The 24,693-nt window shown below is 43.5% G+C and overlaps 1 protein-coding gene across 10 annotated transcripts in view; it reads left to right on the forward strand.

Annotated features, from left to right (window-relative positions):
- Nucleotides 1-24,693, forward strand: part of LOC142486275 (endoplasmic reticulum-Golgi intermediate compartment protein 3-like) — a 148,487-nt gene that overhangs the window by 120,182 nt on the left and 3,612 nt on the right. For 2 of the 10 annotated variants that reach the window (XR_012798881.1, XR_012798883.1), the window contains exon 19: nt 3,456-3,945. The exons of 3 other annotated variants lie outside the window; for them this stretch is intronic. The gene's annotated coding sequence lies outside the window, so the exon portion shown is untranslated. Of the gene's footprint in view, nt 1-1,639; nt 1,672-3,455; nt 3,946-24,693 lie in introns of those variants that run through there. 5 more of the 10 variants (XR_012798884.1, XR_012798885.1, XR_012798876.1 and 2 more) reach the window with 4 other exon arrangements.

Below are 24,693 nucleotides of genomic sequence, written 5' to 3' on the forward strand. Positions count from 1 at the left end.
AGCTAAACTTCCTCTGCTCCTCTTTCCTTGTTATGGGGAGGGGCTTATAATGGTAAACTATAGGGCTGTTATAAAAAGGAGTAGAAGTTGTGTGTGTTCCCTTTAGAGAACACACACACACACACACACACACACACACACACACACACACACACACACACCGCCCTTCTCTTCTGCTGCCGCTTCTCTGCACGGTTTGCCAATTGTCACCCCTATGAATTTTGAGGACGCTGCTCTTCGTCGCATTATGATCGCCCACCTCCGCTACCGCTTTTATGATCATTAGCGTCCTCAATGCAGAAGGGTTACTCTCAGAACAGTGCATAGAAGCCCCAATATAGAATGTCCAATATGACATTACTTGATACATAATTTTTTTTTATTCCAAATATGGGTCATTTAGTTCAATTGTTTGGCCAAACATGCATCCTTGTTAAGGTGACCCTTTCATCAGGTACCTTCACTACCAATGTTATACTTTATGCTTTGTATTTCCTCCACTGCATAGGTTAGTGTTTTTCAACCAGGGTTCCTAGGGGCCCCTTGGGTTCCCTGGGCATCCCTAAGGCTGCGGTCCCAGTGCGTTCTGTAGCACGCACGCCCGAGGGCGTGTGCACAGCGCTTCACCGCAGATCGCGGCCCTGGGAGAGAGGGAGCGTTTGTGACGGGAGGGGGCGTGGTGGGCTTTTTGCGGGGGCATGGCCATCACCATGACCTCACGTGGCTGGTCTGCCCTCATTGGATGAACCGCTGGCGGGGGCGTGGCCACGTCTCCGTCGCAAGTTCCACATACAAAAAAATTGTATGTGTGAACTTGCAGTACAGCGCGGCTGCTAAATGCGCACCGACGCATGTACTTGGCCCGGTAGAACGCACTGGAATCGCAGCCCTAATGGTTCCTTGCAATTTTATGGTCTTGAAAATTGTACTAAATACAGAAGAATTTCCAATGTATCTGATCTCAGACGCGCTATTAGAGAGGGTTGGGGTTCCTTACAGTGCATCTGATCTCAGACGCGCTATTAGAGAGGGTTGGGGTTCCTTACAATGCATCTGATCTCAGACGCGCTATTAGAGAGGGCTGGGGGTTCCTTACAGTGCATCTGATCTCAGACGCGCTATTAGAGAGGGCTGGGGGTTCCTTACAGTGCATCTGATCTCAGACGCGCTATTAGAGAGGGTTGGGGTTCCTTACAATGCATCTGATCTCAGACGCGCTATTAGAGAGGGTTGGGGGTTCCTTACAGTGCATCTGATCTCAGACGCGCTATTAGAGAGGGTTGGGGTTTCTTGCATAAATAACATTTATCCATTACATTTGTTTAGGGTGGTGAATGGGGCAATGTTTGTTAATATAGTGTTTTCTTTCCCCTTGGCTCACACTGTCCTTATTAGAGACCCAATAAAGATAGGGGGCCGGGGAGGGCTCTGCCTGTGCAAACTCTTGTTGAACACATGGTGACATCAGACCGAAGGGAGCAACCGGAGGGAATCACAAAATTGCTTTATCTGGCTTTATTCTCCACCGTCTGAGAGGCAGTTGGTCACTTGTACGTTACAGGCGCCTCTTGTATGTAAGCGGTTAATGCAATTGTGCTTTATGAAGATCTGTATATATCTTTTTCTTTTCTATCGACAGTTCACGATCTGCAGAGCTTTGGACTTGACAATGTGAGTATGATCAGAAATAGCATTACTAGACCAGGAGTGGCTAACTCCAGTCTTCAAGGGCCACCAACAGGTTAGGTCAGGGGGGCGCAAACTGGGGGCACAAGATTTATTTGGGGGGGGGGGCACGTCGGTTATAGAGGCCCCGCGCTCTTCCCCCCCAAAGCATTTAAATTTAATGCCAGGAAGCGCGCGTGGCCTCTAACTTATTTACCTTGACTTTGGGCGATGCGTTGCCGTGGCATAAAATGACGCCGCAGGTTGACATAACATCACATGACCCCGCGGCGTAATTTGACGCCAATTGTTAGGTATGGGGGGGGGCGCGCGAGCACTAGGGCTGAGCAGGCAGAGGGCGTAGCGCAGAAAGTTTGCGCACCCGTGGGTTAGGTTATAAGGATATTCCTGCTTCAGCACAGGTGCTGCTGCCATTCTGACTAAGTACCAATGTAAAGGGGTTTTGGCTGCACACAACAATATAATAAATACATACAGTTTACCGGTGCTGCTGGTTATAGGAAGTACCTGCCAGGCAAATTCCAATGTACACTGAGGAAAAAAGAGAGATCCAGCGCTCCACGGATTTCAAGATAAATGAATTTATTGTGCCACACGACGTTTCGATTAGGCCTAATCACTTGAAAAAGACCTGTTGGTCGAAACGTCGTGTGGCACAATAAATTCATTTATCTTGAAATCCGTGGAGCGCTGGATCTCTCTTTTTTCGCCATTCTGATTAAGCCACTGATTGCGCGACCTGTGCTGAAGCAGGGATATCCTGAAAACCTAGCCTGTTGGTGGCCTTTGAGGGCTGAAGTGGACCACCTATGCGTTAGTTTGGTACCAGAGCGAAACCATTGCCCTGTGGATCAGCGATGTAGGAAATGGTCCAAAATGTGTTGGAGAAATGTTAACTGTTTTCCAAAATTAAATTCCCTGCTAAATATTTCACCAAGCATCACCATGCTAATATCGGGAAATTTGCCTTAGATTTGGGGGCTTTCAGCGAAATACCACCACTCTGTGAGCGAACCCTTGTTTCCGTATTTATAGTCTCTGCATTACGTGATTGTAGAGTTATTAGCATATTAAACAGTTATAGTGCACATTGGCCCAGATCCACACACTGGTGCTGATCTTTAGCACGCCTCCGCTCCCATTCATATCGTTAGGAGTATGGCCGTGCTAAAGCTTGGCACCCTTTTGTGTATCTGGGCCATTGACTTATTGCTTGGAGCATCGCGTTCGAGCTGTGACTCAGCCGCGGTTATATTCACAACTCCAGGGTACGTTTTGCTTGGTTCCTGACCTCATGCAAAGTTTTCGCACATCTCTACGGACCAGATTTGATAGAAAAGTGTTACATTACAATGTGCCTTCACACCTGCAAATCCTGTTAAGCAGGGCGTTGGCTTGACATGTCGCCTCACATTGCTTCGATTTGTAAGCTCTGTCTGGGCAGGTCTTGCTTCATGTTGAAGGTGTATACCAGGGGTCTTCTACTAGTTCTCCAAAGAGGTCAGATCAGTAAATGGGCGACAAGGGTTATTTCAATGTCATTTTAGATGCATCTACATAACATCTGTACCATATATATTTACTTTACCTTAACTTACAAGTGAGTTTCGGTGTGAAAAACACTAAGTAACTGGTATGAAATTAGCAAGTCCATGGGCCACATGAAGGTCCCGCGCCAGGCGCCAGTTTGAGTCGTGGTGTTATACCCTTCTGTATTTTACATGGCATATCAGGAGTGCCGTATATTAATACTAAATGTGTTCTTTCAGATAAATATGACGCATCACATCAAACATCTTTCCTTTGGGAGGGATTATCCGGGCATCGTAAACCCACTTGATGGCACCAGTGTCGACGCCAGCCAAGGTAAATATATTTCAATGTTGATCATGTGCTTTTGGATTCATATCGAAGGAGATCTCGACATTCATTCACTCTGTAAACTGTACAGTTGGGCAATATACCGATATGATGTAATACCGCGGTAGTAAAAATTACGATAAGTTAATATTCGCATTTATTATAGCGGTATTGGTGTTTGCTGTGGACGTCAATGGAGGTTTTAATGGACAGAATGTGACTTGCAGTTTAAAGGTGCAAACACAGCCAGAGAAAAAAAAGCATCACCCAGATGTGACCCCTTAAACATGTCACTGCCATCAGTACACTTTGGCCCTAGGAAGGATTGTCTCTTTAAAATGTGTCCGCTTGATAAAAGGCAGATCTGTCATTGTAAATAGGATGCGAGACCGCTCCTTCACTTCCCATCCCTTGAGTTTTGGGGCACGCCTTGTCCCTCAGAAGATCGCTTTGCCATGTGTTTGCCCTTTTCCTCTTAAAGGGGCAGTGTCTCCTATGATCAAATTATGTTTGAGGTCGCACCGGGGTGATTGCATTTTTCTTACCAGAATCCAATACCTGGAAATATTTTTAACTCAATTTGTTTTTAGTTTGGAGACACTTGGGAGGGGTTTGAATAGGCGGTAACATTTCTTCCGGCACCAGAAGGGGTCTTATGACATAGCACTGCTTGGTAAATGTCCTTTCGTGCTTCCTTGATATACAAACACACCATTACATGAAAATATTCAATTACTGTCTTCATTAATTGGGATATGGCCTTACTTTTTGAGCCAAAACAAGTAACAAAATAATTTCTCTGGGAACATTCATCATAGAAACATTTAGCAAATCAGATCCATTCTCACCACTTACTGAAACGGCGGGTCCAGGCCGGTTCTATGCTTTTTTCTTTCTAGGAGGATACAGATACTTATTACTAAAATGCCTTGTGGCTTCTACAGCGACCATGTGGCCCTGAACCCCTCGTCCCTTCACAAAGCCCTTGTGACATCCGGCACAGGCCCTGGCACACCAGAGGGTTGTCGTGACTTAGTCCTCGTTTTGTAGGGAGAGTTCGGGCTGACGCCCCCACGGTGCAGCCTGAGCAAAGCGGAAGTGGGGGCCATCCCGTTTTTGTTTTCCTGGTCAAGCCATAAACTCACCTGGAAACGGAGAGAGCAAAGTGGTTACCAGTATGGATACAGATCACAAGAAATACTGGTTTATGGTTTTCCGTACAAACTCCCATTGGAAAAGAAACAAGGCATTCAGTCCGACATGTTTGACTCCATGCGATTTCCATCCAGTCCATGATTTCTAGCGCTAAACCGTGCAAGATGATTGACAATATAGTGCAAAAAATTACGATAATGCGCTCTTTAATCGGTGAAAAGATGAGCGTCCCGCATAAAAACAAATAAATCCTACTTGCCCAAGCTGCAGGGACAGATAGTTAAGATTCTCTCACCCCAAGAGAAAAGATAGTCGCAGTGAAAAACATACCCTATAGCGCTGGGAAGACAGACAAACAAAATACAGTGTAATCTGTGTGTGAGCAGACACCTCCCATCTAAATTAGGGCATTTACAATCAAATGTCAATAGAACAAAATGGCGCCCGCCTCTGGTGAAGACCTCCTTTTGGGATTGGAGATATGCGTAGATGTATTTCTGTGGGATCCCCTTCTCCACACCTCAATGGTCTGGGTAGAGACTGTAGCTCGTGGGGTGTGGATCACAAAATGGGGAGCGGAAAGCCGGCGCGCGCACATAGTGATGCAATTTAATCACCAAATGGAAAATGGTAAATATGCACAGTGCCCTTACACATATGAAGAGGAACTCACAATTGAATACAACAGACTTTGTGTAGCTGCTGGTATCTCACCGCCGTAGCGTTTGAGTCCACTTCCGCGTCACGTGGTCTAGTGATCTCGTCTCGTGATACCAGTTGCCGGCTCAACCCGGTCTGATTCCACGATTCCGTAACTGCTCACTTGTTCTTTAAGGAGAAAAAAGAGTGAACGCTTAGTGAGCAGGTACACAATAGACGAATCAGACCGAGGGGCGACACTGAAATATTCTTGTAAATTCCCTAATTTAGAGGGGATGTGTCTGTTCACACACAGATTGCACTGTTTTTTGTTTTTCGCGCTCTTCCCAGTGCTATAGGGTATTTTTTCCATTTGATTGACAATATACCTGAATGGCCATGGACAGAGGCGACCTAAGTCTTGAATCCGTATGCAGTGAAGAAGCTTCCATGTGCTGGAGAACTTTGTAGTTCCACTCACTTGGAGCTGACCTCTTCTCCTGCACGGGGAAGCCGTGTCTGTTTATTTGGAAGGGCCCTTTAGGAAATAGAAGTGGATTAGGGTCTCGGGCTGAAAAGTGGAGAGTCCAATCTTAAATTCTAATTGAATGCAATACTCTGCTCAATAACACATCATATTTACTAAGCAGTGAGATACTCGTCCTGTATTTGTATTTATATTGACCCAGAGGAAGCAAACTAAACGCCCCAGTGATGCGGTGGTCAACTATATCTCCTAAGAGAAAATAATGCTTCCTGGCCCCTGTAAATAGGATCACATTTCTCGATGGATGCTTTTGATTTGCATTATTTGGTATATCCCCGTATACCTTTCCTTTCTAAAAAGATCCCTAACCTTTTCTTAATCATATCTTCTGTATCTGCCATCGCAGTCTTTGTGGGCAGTAAATCCCACGTGGTCACTGCCCCATTAGTTCCTCTTTTGAATTCTTCTCGTTGGTAATCTCACAACCAGTCCTTGGCATACAAAGTTCCCACATAGGGCAGACAGAGCCAGGCCATGGTATTCTCTCAGCCTCTGTGCGCGTCTTTTATTTATAAATAATAATAATTGTACTTGTATAGCACTGACAGTGTCCCTGCCCCGTAGAGCTTATAATCTATTTTTCAGTGAAAAACAAAGTGAATTCCCCGCCCTTCTCCAGGGATTCACTTTGTTTTTCACATGTCTGACCAATGTTGTTGCCAGCTGCAGGCTTCTTACGTGTGTGTGTGTGTGTGTGTGTGTGTGTGTGTGTGTGTGTGTGTGTGTGTGTATATATATATATACATATGTGCTTGTGTGTGTGTGTATATATATATATGTGTGTGTATGTAATATATATATATATGTGTGTGTATATATATACAGGCATACCCCGGTTTAAGGACACTCACTTTAAGTACACTCGCGAGTAAGTACATATCGCTCAATAGGCAAATGGCAGCTCACGCATGCGCCTGTCAGCACGTCCTTAACAGCAATACCGGCTCTCTACCTGTACCGAAGCTGTACGCAAGCGGGGAGACTATAGAGCCTGTTACAAATGCGTTACTTACATCAGTTATGCACGTATATGACGATTGCAGTACAGTACATGCATCGATAAGTGGGAAAAAGGTAGTGCTTCACTTTAAGTACATTTTCACTTTACATACATGCTCCGGTCCCATTGCGTACGTTAATGCGGGGTATGCCTGTATATATATATATATATATATAGTGTGTGTGTATATATATATATATATATGTGTGTGTGTGTGTGTATATATATATATTATATTATATATATACAGAATACATATTATATATCTACTATATATTTCAGAAAGCACTGTATGTCTGCGTCCCAAGGCCCAATCGCATAGGACCTTGGGCCTGTCACTCCGGCTCAGGCCATGCCTGCCCCCGCACACCTCTCATTGGCCTGCGTCCAACACCAATGCCACACTGTCCCACCCCTCACTGACTCTCATTGGCCTGCGTCCAATGCCCGCCCCCGCACACCTCTCATTGGCCTGCGTCCAACACCAATGCCACACTGTCCCACCCCTCACTGAGCTAATACTTCTACACTGTCCCACCCCTCACTGAGCTTTGGGAACGCATTGCATTTGCAGCACCTAATCCTCAACCTTCACTGCTCTGGGGCCACGCTTCACAGCTATCAAAACCCTCACCGTCTGCTGCCACAGACTGCCAAATCAGGTACAGAATCAGCTACACACAACGCAGGATACACCAAACACTGCACACACACACATTCACACAACACCAAACACTGCAGACACTGCACACACACACACACATTCACACAACACCAAACACTGCAGACACTGCACACACACACATTCACACAACACCAAACACTGCAGACTGCCCCTTCAAAACATCACCCTCGCCCACCCCCACCCCCCCGGTACACGACACAGATCTCCCTCCCGCTACCGCGACCCTCCCATCTCCCGCTAAACAACATGCCCACCAGCTACCTACTCACTTCGGCAGCGGCCCGCACGGACTTCATCCCAGCACATGCGCACGCCTGCGGCCTGCACGCCACACATCTCCGCCCCACACGGAGCTCTTCCCAGCACATGCGCACGCCTGCGGCCTGCACGCCACACATCCCCGCCCCACACGGAGCTCTTCCCAGCACATGCGCACGCCTGCGGCCTGCACGCCACACATCTCCGGACCGCTACCGCGCCCCTACCATCCCGCACTCACATCTTCCCACCACATGCGCACGGCCGCGGCCTGCACGCCACACATCTCCGCCCCGCACGGAGCTCTTCAGAACGCCAGGGCACGGCCGCGGCCTGCACGACACACATCTCCCTCCCGCTACCGCGCACCTCCCATCTCCCGCTAAACAACATGGCCATCGCCTACCCGAGCGCACGGCTGCGGCCTGCACGCCACACATTTCCGCCCCACACGGAGCTCTTCAGAACGCCAGCGCACGGCCGCGGCCTACATGACACACATCTCCAGCCCACTACCGCGCCCCTCCCATCTCCCGCTAAACAACATGCCCACCTGCTACCCCAGCGCACGCCCGCGGCCTGCACGCCACACATCTCCGGCCGCACGGAGCTCTTCAGAACGCCAGCGCACGCCCACGGCCTGCACGGAGCTCTTCCCACCACATGCGCACGCCCGCGCCCTGCACGCCACACATCTCCGGCCCGCACGGAGCTCTTCAGAACGCCAGGGCACGGCCGCGGCATGCATGACACATCTCCCTCCCGCTACCGTGCCCCTCCCATCTCCTGCTAAACAACATGGCCACCGGCTACCCGAGGGCGCGGCCTGCATGACACACATCTCCCTCCCGCTACCGCGCCCTCCCATCTCCCGCTAAACAACATCGCCACCGGCTACCTACTCACTTCGGCACCGGCCCGCACAAAGCTCTTCCGAACGCCAGCGCACGCCACACATCTCCCGCAAAACACCATCCGCACCGGCACGCACGCTCCTCATCCGGAACACACCGCACACCACACATCTCCCGCTAACACACCCCCTCCGCTGACTAAACACCTACCACTGGAAATCAGCTGTTCCTTCAAATAAAATATCTTTGGATAACAATGCCAATTTCACTGTCTGTCTAATTTATTGCACAAACACTTATCACACCACCACTCACACACAACACTCACACACACAACACGCCCTCATACACACACACACAACAAAACCTCCTGTGATTCAATGCCACACACAACAACAATTCAACAATCCCCTATACCCACAACACCCTCTCCACTCACGCACACACACACACTCAGCAACGCCACACACCCTCAAGCACGCCACACGTCCTCACACACACACACAACAACATCATTTTTTGATACAAAACACAAAACACTTCAACACACCACAATCTACCCCACACAACACAAGCGCTAAACAGTACAACACACACAACACACTGCTAAAAAATCCTCCCCTTCACCACGCTGACACACACACTACACTCAATATAATTCTCATTTACACATCTAATAGACAACCCCTCTCCTTGCACATCACCACCACACAACACAAAACATATACACCAACACACACCCTACGCTGACAACACACCTACTACAAACACACAAAACTCACCCACACAACACGCCATCATCCACAAATACAACCTAAACTCCTGTGATTATATGCCACACACAACAACAAGTAAATAATACCCTACCCCCACAAGACCCTCTCCACTGCAAACACACCTCACCTTCACCGGCATAACACACACTACACTACACTTTATGCTCATCTACACATGTATAAGCATTAACAAACACAACAACACTCCACTACTACTATAAAACACAACACTAACACACACACCAACACACCCCCTCTGCACCTCTCACACACATTTGCTTTTTCCTTTCAACAAATTACTATATTACAACATAATTTCACATTTTATTTTATTGACACAACAAACACTCATCACACACACACAACACTCACAAACACACACAACCAACAATACATTAAACACACACAAGCAATACTACAGCAAACACACACAAGCAATACTACAGCAAACACACACACTCATCTCATACCCACAAACTACCAACAAAAAAAACACACACAGCCAACACACAAACACTAACACATTAAAAAAAAACACACTCACACACTACACTCTCACACCCTACACTCACACACACTCACAACTATCACTCATCCACACAACACACACACCACACACTCACTATCACATCACACACACACTCATCCACACAAATTAAATATTACATACACACACTATTCTGCCACACACACAACCAACATTCACACAAAACACAAACACACACATTTCAACACCTAAACAAACACACACCACACAACAACCACAAACATAAACCCCTCAATACTGTCACACTTAATCCATTTACCAACATTTCACAGACCACCACCGGATGCCTTCAACACCTCGACACCTGAACGCTGTGCCCAAACACACAATACAACTATTGGATCCAACTGACCCATCACACAACAACATCAGGAAGTATTCAAAACACAATCGCACACAAACACTTCACTAACATCACACACCACACCTACCTCAACACACACACATCAACAACTTTTAACAACACATCACAACTTACACACACACACAACACCTCTACAACACCTAAAATAACGCACATCACAACATCAACACAAACCACACATCTTCACAACACAAAACATGGCACCCAAAAAACACCTTCGCAAAACAAAACATACACACCCTGGCAATGAAGGTGACACGCACACACACACACCAAAGATATGTACTGCAACACACAATGCACACACCCATTTCACACACATTGAAATCCACGCACACAATGCAAACAAACAACTCACAACGGAATACACAATACGTCAAGAACAAATCCTCACAACCACAACATCAACACCAACACATTACACACACCAACATCACACACTAATTCCATATAATACACACACACCAGGTACATCAAAGGGACAAATACACACACAGCATCCTAACACAACAAATTTACAACACACACACACACACACACACACACATCACCTTCTAATGAAACACTACAGCGCCAAACACGCCTTGCACAACAAAGAGACAGAGACAGAATCAGAAGAGCAACACAACGACAACAACAACAACAAAAATACAGACACACACCCACTACATCAACAGACGATCACAATACAGAACACCAACAACGTACTACAACATCCAGACCCTCAGAGACTACAGAACAGCATGAGGCACGCCTTGCAAAAGACCAACAACGTGCTACAACATCACGAGCCGCAGAGACTTCAGAACAACATGAAATACGTCTGGATAAAATGCGACTACGAGCTACAACAAGAAGAGCCACGGAGACTACACAACAACATGAAACACGCATTGCTAAAGACAGAACAATACGGCGCACATCAAAACAACAACAAAACACACCAACACACACACTACAACAACCAGTACAACACACACATACTACATGTACGCATTCAACAAATTACACTTTGCTACGTGCCGCTTTCATATATAATCCACACATACTATACCAGCAACATCCAAAGGTCAACATTGGACAGATGGACACTATATGTCACTACTGTCAAGCAAAAAAATTCCACCATGAATCAGCTGGAATGTGCTGCAACAATGGCAAAGTTATGCTACCACCTCTACACTCACCCCCAAATCCACTTCTTTCATACATGTCAGGGACAACTTCTGAATCTAAACATTTCCTACAAAACATACGCAAATACAACTCCTGTTTCCAAATGACATCCTTTGGTGCTACATCCATAGTCGAACAAATTGGATTTAAAAGTACTTTCAAAGTACAAGGTCAAGTTTACCACAGGGCCGGCTCTCTTCTCCCATTACCAGACCAACATCCACAATTCTTGCAAATTTACTTCATGGGTGATGAAGAACAACAAGCTGATCAACGATGCCATTGGATACCCAATACAAGACGTGACATTGTCATCTCCTTACAAAGGATGTTACATGAACACAACCATCTCATTAACACATTCAAAACATCACTTGAACGCATGCCAACTGATGACTATCAAGTCATTATCAGAGCCGACAAAACACCAGTGGGTCAACATGAACGTCGCTTTAATGCTCCTCAAATCAACGAAGTCGCTATTGTTATAGCGGGGGAACAATTTAATACACGGGACATTATTCTTCAGCGCCGCGGTCAGTCACTCACACGCATTTGTGAAACACATCGCTCATATGATGCACTTCAATACCCTCTCATACTTTGGAATGGTGACGATGGCTATCACTTCAACATCATGCAAGTAGACCCAACTTCAAAGGCAAACACTAACAAAACTGTCTCCGCTATGGACTTCTACGCTTACAGATTAATGATACGAGATGCATCGCAAAACCACATTTTACATTGTCGACAACTATTTCATCAGTTTATTGTTGACATGTATGCTAAAATTGAAAGTGAGCGTCTTCTATACATACGCTTACATCAAAAACAACTTCGCGTTGATCAATACATACATCTCAGGGATGCTGTTGGCAACGATGGTAACGTTGACAACATAGGTAAAATGTTCATTCTACCAGCAACATTCACGGGAAGTCCTCGACACATGCACGAATATGCTCAAGACGCTATGGCATATGTTCGAGCATATGGACGACCAGACTTTTTTATTACATTTACATGTAATCCAGCTTGGCCAGAAATAAAACAACAACTTGGGGATGGACAGTCACACAGCAATCGACACGACTTAATCGCAAGAGTATTTCGCCAAAAACTCATCACATTAATTCACATCATCACTAAGACTTATATATTTGGACAAACACGATGCTGGATGTACTCAATAGAATGGCAGAAAAGAGGTCTTCCACATGCTCATATTCTTATATGGCTCAAAGAAAAACTACATTCCATTGACATCGATAACGTTATCTCTGCTGAGTTGCCTAATCCAGAAGAAGACCCTATACTATTTGCAATAGTCACTAAAAATATGATTCATGGACCATGTGGAAACATTAATATTCATGCACCATGTATGAAAGACGGTAAATGCACCAAAAAATTCCCAAAACCATTCATTGCAGACACACAAAGTGGAGATGATGGATATCCTCAATATCGAAGACGCGCTCCCACAGACGGTGGATACACAGCAACAATTACTATTCGCAACAACAAACACATCCAAGTCGACAACAAATGGGTTGTTCCATATTGTCCACTTCTAACTAAAATTTATAACGCATACATTAATGTCGAATACTGTAATTCTGTTAAATCAATTAAATACATTTGCAAGTATGTCAACAAAGGAAGCGACATGGCCATTTTTGGAATCACTAATGAACACATGCGTGACGAAGTCACACTCTACCAGCTAGGAAGATATATAAGTAGTAATGAAGCCGTTTGGAGGATTTTCGCTTTTCCCATTCACGAACGACACCCAACCGTTGTTCACCTCACTGTTCATTTAGAAAATGGACAGAGAGTATACTTCACACCTGGCAACGCAGAGGCAGTTGCTGCTCAACCACCAAACACAACTTTAACTGCCTTCTTTCAATTATGTCAACAGGACTCTTTTGCACGCACATTGCTTTATCCAGAAACTCCACGATATTACACTTGGAATGCATCCACAAAACAGTTCAAGAAAAGAAAGCAGGGCATACCTGTTCCAGGAACTGATGCCCTTGCAAGTGAAGCCTTAGGCCGTGTCTACACAGTTCACCCAAACAACGCTGAATGCTTCTTTCTCAGAATTCTACTTCATACCGTTCCAGGCCCAACTTCATTTGACGCTATAAAAACTGTCAACGGTCAAGTGTGTGAGACTTATCGAGAAGCTTGCCAAAAGCTTGGATTACTAGAGGATGATCAACACTGGAATACTACATTAGCCGAAGCTGCATTACAGTCATTGCCAGCCAAAATTCGAAATCTTTTTGCCATTATCCTTACCACCTGCAACCCATCAAACCCCAACACTCTATGGGCCACATATCGAGAAACCATGAGTGAAGATATACTCCACAAAGCACAGAGAGACAATCCATCACTCAATGTTCAGTTTTCACCAGAGATTTTCAACGAGGTACTCATATTGTTTGAAGATACATGTCTCTCCATCAATAACAAAACACTACTTCAATTAGGTCTAGAAGCTCCCCAACGTCATCATCACGATGTACTCAATACAGACCTTATGCGAGAGAAACAATAAGATATTTCCGTACTATAAACAATATGTTGCTACAAGAAAACCAATGTTAATTCCACAACAACTTAACACCTATGACAACATCATGCAGCACATAAACAACGAACAAGGTGCAATCCTGTTTCTTGATGCTCCAGGTGGAACAGGCAAAACATTTCTCATAAATTTACTCCTTGCAGAAATAAGAATGCACAATCATGTTGCACTTGCACTTGCATCATCTGGCATTGCAGCCACTCTTATGGATGGAGGAAGAACTGTGCACTCAGCTCTTAAATTACCGCTAAACATTGCTCATGAAGAAAACCCAACATGTAATATTACCAAAACATCTGGACAAGCACGTGTTCTTCAAATTTGCAAACTTATTGTTTGGGATGAATGTACCATGGCGCATAAAAAATCACTTGAAGCCCTTAATAGAACCTTGCAAGACTTGCGCAACAATAAACAAATAATGGGTGGTGCTGTCATTCTTTTAGCTGGTGATTTCAGACAAACACTTCCAGTCATACCACGATCCACACCAGCAGACGAACTTCATGCATGCCTCAAATCCTCTATTTTATGGCGACATGTCAAACATTTCCCATTAACAACCAATATGCGAGTCCAACTTCACGGCCACTCAAATGAACAACTTTTTGCACACACCCTTCTTCAAATAGGTGAAGGTACTTTACCTACTGACTTCACATCAGGTGAAATTGCTTTTCCCACACATTTTTGTCACATGATGACATCAATTGAAGATCTCATACACCACGTCTATCCAAATCTCTTACACAATTACACAAACCACCAGTGGCTCTGTGAAAGAGCCATCCTTGCTGCCAAAAATACTTATGTCAATGACCTAAATCATCAAATTCAAGACATTATTCCAAACACAATTACTCAATACAACTCAATCGATACAGTTGTGGATTGCGATGAAGCCGTTAACTATCCAACTGAATTCCTACACTCCCTCGAACCATCAGGGATGCCACCACATCACCTTCGCCTCAAAGTTGGAGCACCCATCATGCTACTTCGCAACCTACACACACCTAACCTTTGTAATGGAACCAGACTGTGCATAAAAACATTGATGCCCAACCTAATTGAAGCTACTATCTTAACTGGCAACGCCAAAGGCCAAGATGTCTTCATCCCCCGCATTCCACTAATTCCAACAGACATGCCTTTTACTTTCAAACGCCTACAGTTCCCCATCAAACTAGCTTTTGCTATCACCATTAACAAAGCACAAGGACAGTCCATAAAGTGCACTGGTATCAACTTACAATCACCATGTTTCTCCCACGGACAGTTATATGTTGCGTGCTCTAGAGTTGGATCCCCCCAACAATTGTACATCTTTGCTCCAACTGGAACTACCAAAAATGTGGTTTACAAACAAGCATTACAATGAACATAGACTTTGCTACATTTACATCAACTCTAAATATTGCCATAACAACTTACAAAAAACACAAACACACCCAATGCACTGCTGTCATCTTTTATTACAAAATTATTTTACAACACACACTTCAACATTACATTAAATACACTACTCTCAACAATGCACATTAACATCTTTCAACAAGCCTTTCCAACAATCACATTTTCACAAATAACTACCGTAACAACTAACATACACTTCGCCCATTTGACCTCATATACATGTGCTTTCTACTACTGTTGCTGTACAAACACAATTGTAACTAATATTACATAACATTCGCAAAAAATTACAACTTTCACATACAGCATTTACACATACTTATTCACCCTTCACATCCCGAGCAACGCCGGGTTTCTCAGCTAGTGTATATATATACATGAATACATATTATATATATTTATATATATATATATATATATAAGTATATATTATATAATTACACAGAAGTGCAGCAAAAAAAATGTGTGTGTGTATATATATATGTGTATATATATATATGTGTGTATATATATATATATATATATGTATATATATATATATATATATGTGTGTTCGACAAACCTATACATTTGCTCGCCCCGGGCGAGTGGATTTAACCCCCGGGCGAGTAAATATTGGCCCAAGCAGCACACGTTTGGTACTAGGTGGCGAGTAGATTTTTTTGTGTGGCGAGTAGATTTTTTGGTGATTTGTCAACCACTTTATATATATATATATATATATATATGATACGAACCAATCCAAAGACCAGTAAAGAGACAGCAGACCGCACGGGGTTAATCCAAAAATCTATATTCACAACATGAAATACACGTAAGCCAACGTTTCGGTCCCACAGAGAGACCTTCCTCAGGGCCCTGAATATAGATTTTTGGATTAACCCCGTGCGGTCTGCTGTCTCTTTACTGGTCTTTGGATTGGTTCGTATCATACTTATTCTCTATGGGACTAGCATCTGCTATTACAACCTTTTCTACTACAGTGTGCTGACTGACCTTCATGTGTGTGTATATATATATTTATATATATATATATATATATATATATATATATATATATATATATATATATATATATATATATATATATATATATATATATATATATATATATATATATATATATATATATATATATATAAAGCCTATAGGGAACCATGTTAAAAATGGTTATTGAGGCAAAAAGTGACAGTGTGTGCTCATTTGCATGTCATTTCCCAGAATCCCTTGCTGCAGTGGAAGTGCTGTATGCTGGGTGATAATGGGGAAAGGCGGGGTTGCAGACCTGCCTAAGACATGCAGATGAGCATACAGCTATATTTGCATATATATATATACTAGCTGAGAAACCCGGCGTTGCTCAGGATGTGAAGGGTGAATAAGTATGTGTAAATGCTGTATGTGAAAGTTGTAATTTTTTGCGAATGTTATGTAATATTAGTTACAATTGTGTTTGTACAGCAACAGTAGTAGAAAGCACATGTATCTGAGGTCAAATGGGCGAAGTGTATGTTAGTTGTTACGGTAGTTATTTGTGAAAATGTGATTGTTGGAAAGGCTTGTTGAAAGATGTTAATGTGCATTGTTGAGAGTAGTGTATTTAATGTAATGTTGAAGTGTGTGTTGTAAAATAATTTTGTAATAAAAGATGACAGCAGTGCATTGGGTGTGTTTGTGTTTTTTGTAAGTTGTTATGGCAATATTTAGAGTTGATGTAAATGTAGCAAAGTCTATGTTCATTGTAATGCTTGTTTGTAAACCACATTTTTGGTAGTTCCAGTTGGAGCAAAGATGTACAATTGTTGGGGGGATCCAACTCTAGAGCACGCAACATATAACTGTCCGTGGGAGAAACATGGTGATTGTAAGTTGATACCAGTGCACTTTATGGACTGTCCTTGTGCTTTGTTAATGGTGATAGCAAAAGCTAGTTTGATGGGGAACTGTAGGCGTTTGAAAGTAAAAGGCATGTCTGTTGGAATTAGTGGAATGCGGGGGATGAAGACATCTTGGCCTTTGGCGTTGCCAGTTAAGATAGTAGCTTCAATTAGGTTGGGCATCAATGTTTTTATGCACAGTCTGGTTCCATTACAAAGGTTAGGTGTGTGTAGGTTGCGAAGTAGCATGATGGGTGCTCCAACTTTGAGGCGAAGGTGATGTGGTGGCATCCCTGATGGTTCGAGGGAGTGTAGGAATTCAGTTGGATAGTTAACGGCTTCATCGCAATCCACAACTGTATCGATTGAGTTGTATTGAGTAATTGTGTTTGGAATAATGTCTTGAATTTGATGATTTAGGTCATTGACATAAGTATTTTTGGCAGCAAGGATGGCTCTTTCACAGAGCCACTGGTGGTTTGTGTAATTGTGTAAGAGATTTGGATAGACGTGGTGTATGAGATCTTCAATTGATGTCATCATGTGACAAAAATGTGTGGGAAAAGCAATTTCACCTGATGTGAAGTCAGTAGGTAAAGTACCTTCACCTATTTGAAGAAGGGTGTGTGCAAAAAGTTGTTCATTTGAGTGGCCGTGAAGTTGGACTCGCATATTGGTTGTTAATGGGAAATGTTTGACATGTCGCCATAAAATAGAGGATTTGAGGCATGCATGAAGTTCGTCTGCTGGTGTGGATCGTGGTATGACTGGAAGTGTTTGTCTGAAATCACCAGCTAAAAGAATGACAGCACCACCCATTATTTGTTTATTGTTGCGCAAGTCTTGCAAGGTTCTATTAAGGGCTTCAAGTGATTTTTTATGCGCCATGGTACATTCATCCCAAACAATAAGTTTGCAAATTTGAAGAACACGTGCTTGTCCAGATGTTTTGGTAATATTACATGTTGGGTTTTCTTCATGAGCAATGTTTAGCGGTAATTTAAGAGCTGAGTGCACAGTTCTTCCTCCATCCATAAGAGTGGCTGCAATGCCAGATGATGCAAGTGCAAGTGCAACATGATTGTGCATTCTTATTTCTGCAAGGAGTAAATTTATGAGAAATGTTTTGCCTGTTCCACCTGGAGCATCAAGAAACAGGATTGCACCTTGTTCGTTGTTTATGTGCTGCATGATGTTGTCATAGGTGTTAAGTTGTTGTGGAATTAACATTGGTTTTCTTGTAGCAACATATTGTTGTAGTACGGAAATATCTTATTGTTTCTCTCGCATAAGGTCTGTATTGAGTACATCGTGATGATGACGTTGGGGAGCTTCTAGACCTAATTGAAGTAGTGTTTTGTTATTGATGGAGAGACATGTATCTTCTAACAATATGAGTACCTCGTTGAAAATCTCTGGTGAAAACTGAACATTGAGTGATGGATTGTCTCTCTGTGCTTTGTGGAGTATATCTTCACTCATGGTTTCTCGATATGTGGCCCATAGAGTGTTGGGGTTTGATGGGTTGCAGGTGGTAAGGATAATGGCAAAAAGATTTCGAATTTTGGCTGGCAATGACTGTAATGCAGCTTCGGCTAATGTAGTATTCCAGTGTTGATCATCCTCTAGTAATCCAAGCTTTTGGCAAGCTTCTCGATAAGTCTCACACACTTGACCGTTGACAGTTTTTATAGCGTCAAATGAAGTTGGGCCTGGAACGGTATGAAGTAGAATTCTGAGAAAGAAGCATTCAGCGTTGTTTGGGTGAACTGTGTAGACACGGCCTAAGGCTTCACTTGCAAGGGCATCAGTTCCTGGAACAGGTATGCCCTGCTTTCTTTTCTTGAACTGTTTTGTGGATGCATTCCAAGTGTAATATCGTGGAGTTTCTGGATAAAGCAATGTGCGTGCAAAAGAGTCCTGTTGACATAATTGAAAGAAGGCAGTTAAAGTTGTGTTTGGTGGTTGAGCAGCAACTGCCTCTGCGTTGCCAGGTGTGAAGTATACTCGCTGTCCATTTTCTAAATGAACAGTGAGGTGAACAACGGTTGGGTGTCGTTCGTGAATGGGAAAAGCGAAAATCCTCCAAACGGCTTCATTACTACTTATATATCTTCCTAGCTGGTAGAGTGTGACTTCGTCACGCATGTGTTCATTAGTGATTCCAAAAATGGCCATGTCGCTTCCTTTGTTGACATACTTGCAAATGTATTTAATTGATTTAACAGAATTACAGTATTCGACATTAATGTATGCGTTATAAATTTTAGTTAGAAGTGGACAATATGGAACAACCCATTTGTTGTCGACTTGGATGTGTTTGTTGTTGCGAATAGTAATTGTTGCTGTGTATCCACCGTCTGTGGGAGCGCGTCTTCGATATTGAGGATATCCATCATCTCCACTTTGTGTGTCTGCAATGAATGGTTTTGGGAATTTTTTGGTGCATTTACCGTCTTTCATACATGGTGCATGAATATTAATGTTTCCACATGGTCCATGAATCATATTTTTAGTGACTATTGCAAATAGTATAGGGTCTTCTTCTGGATTAGGCAACTCAGCAGAGATAACGTTATCGATGTCAATGGAATGTAGTTTTTCTTTGAGCCATATAAGAATATGAGCATGTGGAAGACCTCTTTTCTGCCATTCTATTGAGTACATCCAGCATCGTGTTTGTCCAAATATATAAGTCTTAGTGATGATGTGAATTAATGTGATGAGTTTTTGGCGAAATACTCTTGCGATTAAGTCGTGTCGATTGCTGTGTGACTGTCCATCCCCAAGTTGTTGTTTTATTTCTGGCCAAGCTGGATTACATGTAAATGTAATAAAAAAGTCTGGTCGTCCATATGCTCGAACATATGCCATAGCGTCTTGAGCATATTCGTGCATGTGTCGAGGACTTCCCGTGAATGTTGCTGGTAGAATGAACATTTTACCTATGTTGTCAACGTTACCATCGTTGCCAACAGCATCCCCGAGATGTATGTATTGATCAACGCGAAGTTGTTTTTGATGTAAGCGTATGTACTGCACCGACACACTTTATTCGAGCAAATACCCTGTATGTACCTGGCAGATACCTGGAATGCGCCGCTCCTCACCTCTGACAAGCCCCGTTGCGTTTGCCTTCCCAGCCTGGGTTCATGCCTGGCTGACGGGCGGCTGATCTGTTAAATGATAATGATTAGAATTTAATAGGCTGCAATGCTTCGCGTGTCTACCAGATGGCATAAATTCATGAATTGTAATGCAGTATATATATATATACTGTGCAGTATTGCAGCCAGCGGGAATAAAATGCTTCAATCCCTGCCTGGAAAATACCTCAATGCACTCGGGCAGAAAACAGTCACAAACCTCAATACACCCGGGTATACCCGAATTCGTGGGACTAGCCGAGCTCGAATAAAGTGTGTCGCCAGTGTATAGAAGACGCTCACTTTCAATTTTAGCATACATGTCAACAATAAACTGATGAAATAGTTGTCGACAATGTAAAATGTGGTTTTGCGATGCATCTCGTATCATTAATCTGTAAGCGTAGAAGTCCATAGCGGAGACAGTTTTGTTAGTGTTTGCCTTTGAAGTTGGGTCTACTTGCATGATGTTGAAGTGATAGCCATCGTCACCATTCCAAAGTATGAGAGGGTATTGAAGTGCATCATATGAGCGATGTGTTTCACAAATGCGTGTGAGTGACTGACCGCGGCGCTGAAGAATAATGTCCCGTGTATTAAATTGTTCCCCCGCTATAACAATAGCGACTTCGTTGATTTGAGGAGCATTAAAGCGACGTTCATGTTGACCCACTGGTGTTTTGTCGGCTCTGATAATGACTTGATAGTCATCAGTTGGCATGCGTTCAAGTGATGTTTTGAATGTGTTAATGAGATGGTTGTGTTCATGTAACATCCTTTGTAAGGAGATGACAATGTCACGTCTTGTATTGGGTATCCAATGGCATCGTTGATCAGCGTGTTGTTCTTCATCACCCATGAAGTAAATTTGCAAGAATTGTGGATGTTGGTCTGGTAATGGGAGAAGAGAGCCGGCCCTGTGGTAAACTTGACCTTGTACTTTGAAAGTACTTTTAAATCCAATTTGTTCGACTATGGATGTAGCACCAAAGGATGTCATTTGGAAACAGGAGTTGTATTTGCGTATGTTTTGTAGGAAATGTTTAGATTCAGAAGTTGTCCCTGACATGTATGAAAGAAGTGGATTTGGGGGTGAGTGTAGAGGTGGTAGCATAACTTTGCCATTGTTGCAGCACATTCCAGCTGATTCATGGTGGAATTTTTTTGCTTGACAGTAGTGACATATAGTGTCCATCTGTCCAATGTTGACCTTTGGATGTTGCTGGTATAGTATGTGTGGATTATATATGAAAGCGGCACGTAGCAAAGTGTAATTTGTTGAATGCGTACATGTAGTATGTGTGTGTTGTACTGGTTGTTGTAGTGTGTGTGTTGGTGTGTTTTGTTGTTGTTTTGATGTGCGCCGTATTGTTCTGTCTTTAGCAATGCGTGTTTCATGTTGTTGTGTAGTCTCCGTGGCTCTTCTTGTTGTAGCTCGTAGTCGCATTTTATCCAGACGTATTTCATGTTGTTCTGGAGTCTCTGCGGCTCGTGATGTTGTAGCACGTTGTTGGTCTTTTGCAAGGCGTGCCTCATGCTGTTCTGTAGTCTCTGAGGGTCTGGATGTTGTAGTACGTTGTTGGTGTTCTGTATTGTGATCGTCTGTTGATGTAGTGGGTGTGTGTCTGTATTTTTGTTGTTGTTGTTGTCGTTGTGTTGCTCTTCTGATTCTGTCTCTGTCTCTTTGTTGTGCAAGGCGTGTTTGGCGCTGTAGTGTTTCATTAGAAGGTGATGTGTGTGTGTGTGTGTGTGTTGTAAATTTGTTGTGTTAGGACGCTGTGTGTGTATTTGTCCCTTTGATGTACCTGGTGTGTGTGTATTATATGGAATTAGTGTGTGATGTTGGTGTGTGTAATGTGTTGGTGTTGATGTTGTGGTTGTGAGGATTTGTTCTTGACGTATTGTGTATTCCGTTGTGAGTTGTTTGTTTGCATTGTGTGCGTGGATTTCAATGTGTGTGAAATGGGTGTGTGCATTGTGTGTTGCAGTACATATCTTTGGTGTGTGTGTGCGTGTCACCTTCATTGCCAGGGTGTGTATGTTTTGTTTTGCGAAGGTGTTTTTTGGGTGCCATGTTTTGTGTTGTGAAGATGTGTGGTTTGTGTTGATGTTGTGATGTGCGTTATTTTAGGTGTTGTAGAGGTGTTGTGTGTGTGTGTAAGTTGTGATGTGTTGTTAAAAGTTGTTGATGTGTGTGTGTTGAGGTAGGTGTGGTGTGTGATGTTAGTGAAGTGTTTGTGTGCGATTGTATTTTGAATACTTCCTGATGTTGTTGTGTGAAGGGTCAGTTGGATCCAATAGTTGTATTGTGTGTTTGGGCACAGCGTTCAGGTGTCGAGGTGTTGAAGGCATCCGGTGGTGGTCTGTGAAATGTTGGTAAATGGATTAAGTGTGACAGTATTGAGGGGTTTATGTTTGTGGTTGTTGTGTGGTGTGTGTTTGTTTAGGTGTTGAAATGTGTGTGTTTGTGTTTTGTGTGAATGTTGGTTGTGTGTGTGGCAGAATAGTGTGTGTATGTAATATTTAATTTGTGTGGATGAGTGTGTGTGTGATGTGATAGTGAGTGTGTGGTGTGTGAGTGTTGTGTGGATGAGTGATAGTTGTGAGTGTGTGTGAGTGTAGGGTGTGAGAGTGTAGTGTGTGAGTGTGTTTTTTTTTAATGTGTTAGTGTTTGTGTGTTGGCTGTGTGTGTTTTTTTTGTTGGTAGTTTGTGGGTATGAGATGAGTGTGTGTGTTTGCTGTAGTATTGCTTGTGTGTGTTTGCTGTAGTATTGCTTGTGTGTGTTTAATGTATTGTTGGTTGTGTGTGTTTGTGAGTGTTGTGTGTGTGTGATGAGTGTTTGTTGTGTCAATAAAATAAAATGTGAAATTATGTTGTAATATAGTAATTTGTTGAAAGGAAAAAGCAAATGTGTGTGAGAGTTGCAGAGGGGGTGTGTTGGTGTGTGTGTTAGTGTTGTGTTTTATAGTAGTAGTGGAGTGTTGTTGTGTTTGGTAATGCTTATACATGTGTAGATGAGCATAAAGTGTAGTGTAGTGTGTGTTATGCCGGTGAAGGTGAGGTGTGTTTGCAGTGGAGAGGGTCTTGTGGGGGTAGGGTATTATTTACTTGTTGTTGTGTGTGGCATATAATCACAGGAGTTTAGGTTGTATTTGTGGATGATGGCGTGTTGTGTGGGTGAGTTTTGTGTGTTTGTAGTAGGTGTGTTGTCAGCGTAGGGTGTGTGTTGGTGTATATGTTTTGTGTTGTGTGGTGGTGATGTGCAAGGAGAGGGGTTGTCTATTAGATGTGTAAATGAGAATTATATTGAGTGTAGTGTGTGTGTCAGCGTGGTGAAGGGGAGGATTTTTTAGCAGTGTGTTGTGTGTGTTGTACTGTTTAGCGCTTGTGTTGTGTGGGGTAGATTGTGGTGTGTTGAAGTGTTTTGTGTTTTGTATCAAAAAATGATGTTGTTGTGTGTGTGTGAGGACGTGTGGCGTGCTTGAGGGTGTGTGGCGTTGCTGAGTGTGTGTGTGTGCGTGAGTGGAGAGGGTGTTGTGGGTATAGGGGATTGTTGAATTGTTGTTGTGTGTGGCATTGAATCACAGGAGGTTTTGTTGTGTGTGTGTGTATGAGGGCGTGTTGTGTGTGTGAGTGTTGTGTGTGAGTGGTGGTGTGATAAGTGTTTGTGCAATAAATTAGACACAGTGAAATTGGCATTGTTATCCAAAGATATTTTATTTGAAGGAACAGCTGATTTCCAGTGGTAGGTGTTTAGTCAGCGGAGGGGGTGTGTTAGCGGGAGATGTGTGGTGTGCGGTGTGTTCCGGATGAGGAGCGTGCGTGCCGGTGCGGATGGTGTTTTGCGGGAGATGTGTGGCGTGCGCTGGCGTTCGGAAGAGCTTTGTGCGGGCCGGTGCCGAAGTGAGTAGGTAGCCGGTGGCGATGTTGTTTAGCGGGAGATGGGAGGGCGCGGTAGCGGGAGGGAGATGTGTGTCATGCAGGCCGCGCCCTCGGGTAGCCGGTGGCCATGTTGTTTAGCAGGAGATGGGAGGGGCACGGTAGCGGGAGGGAGATGTGTCATGCATGCCGCGGCCGTGCCCTGGCGTTCTGAAG

The sequence above is a fragment of the Ascaphus truei genome, unplaced genomic scaffold (assembly GCF_040206685.1).
Source record: "Ascaphus truei isolate aAscTru1 unplaced genomic scaffold, aAscTru1.hap1 HAP1_SCAFFOLD_804, whole genome shotgun sequence".
NCBI lineage: Eukaryota > Metazoa > Chordata > Amphibia > Anura > Ascaphidae > Ascaphus > Ascaphus truei.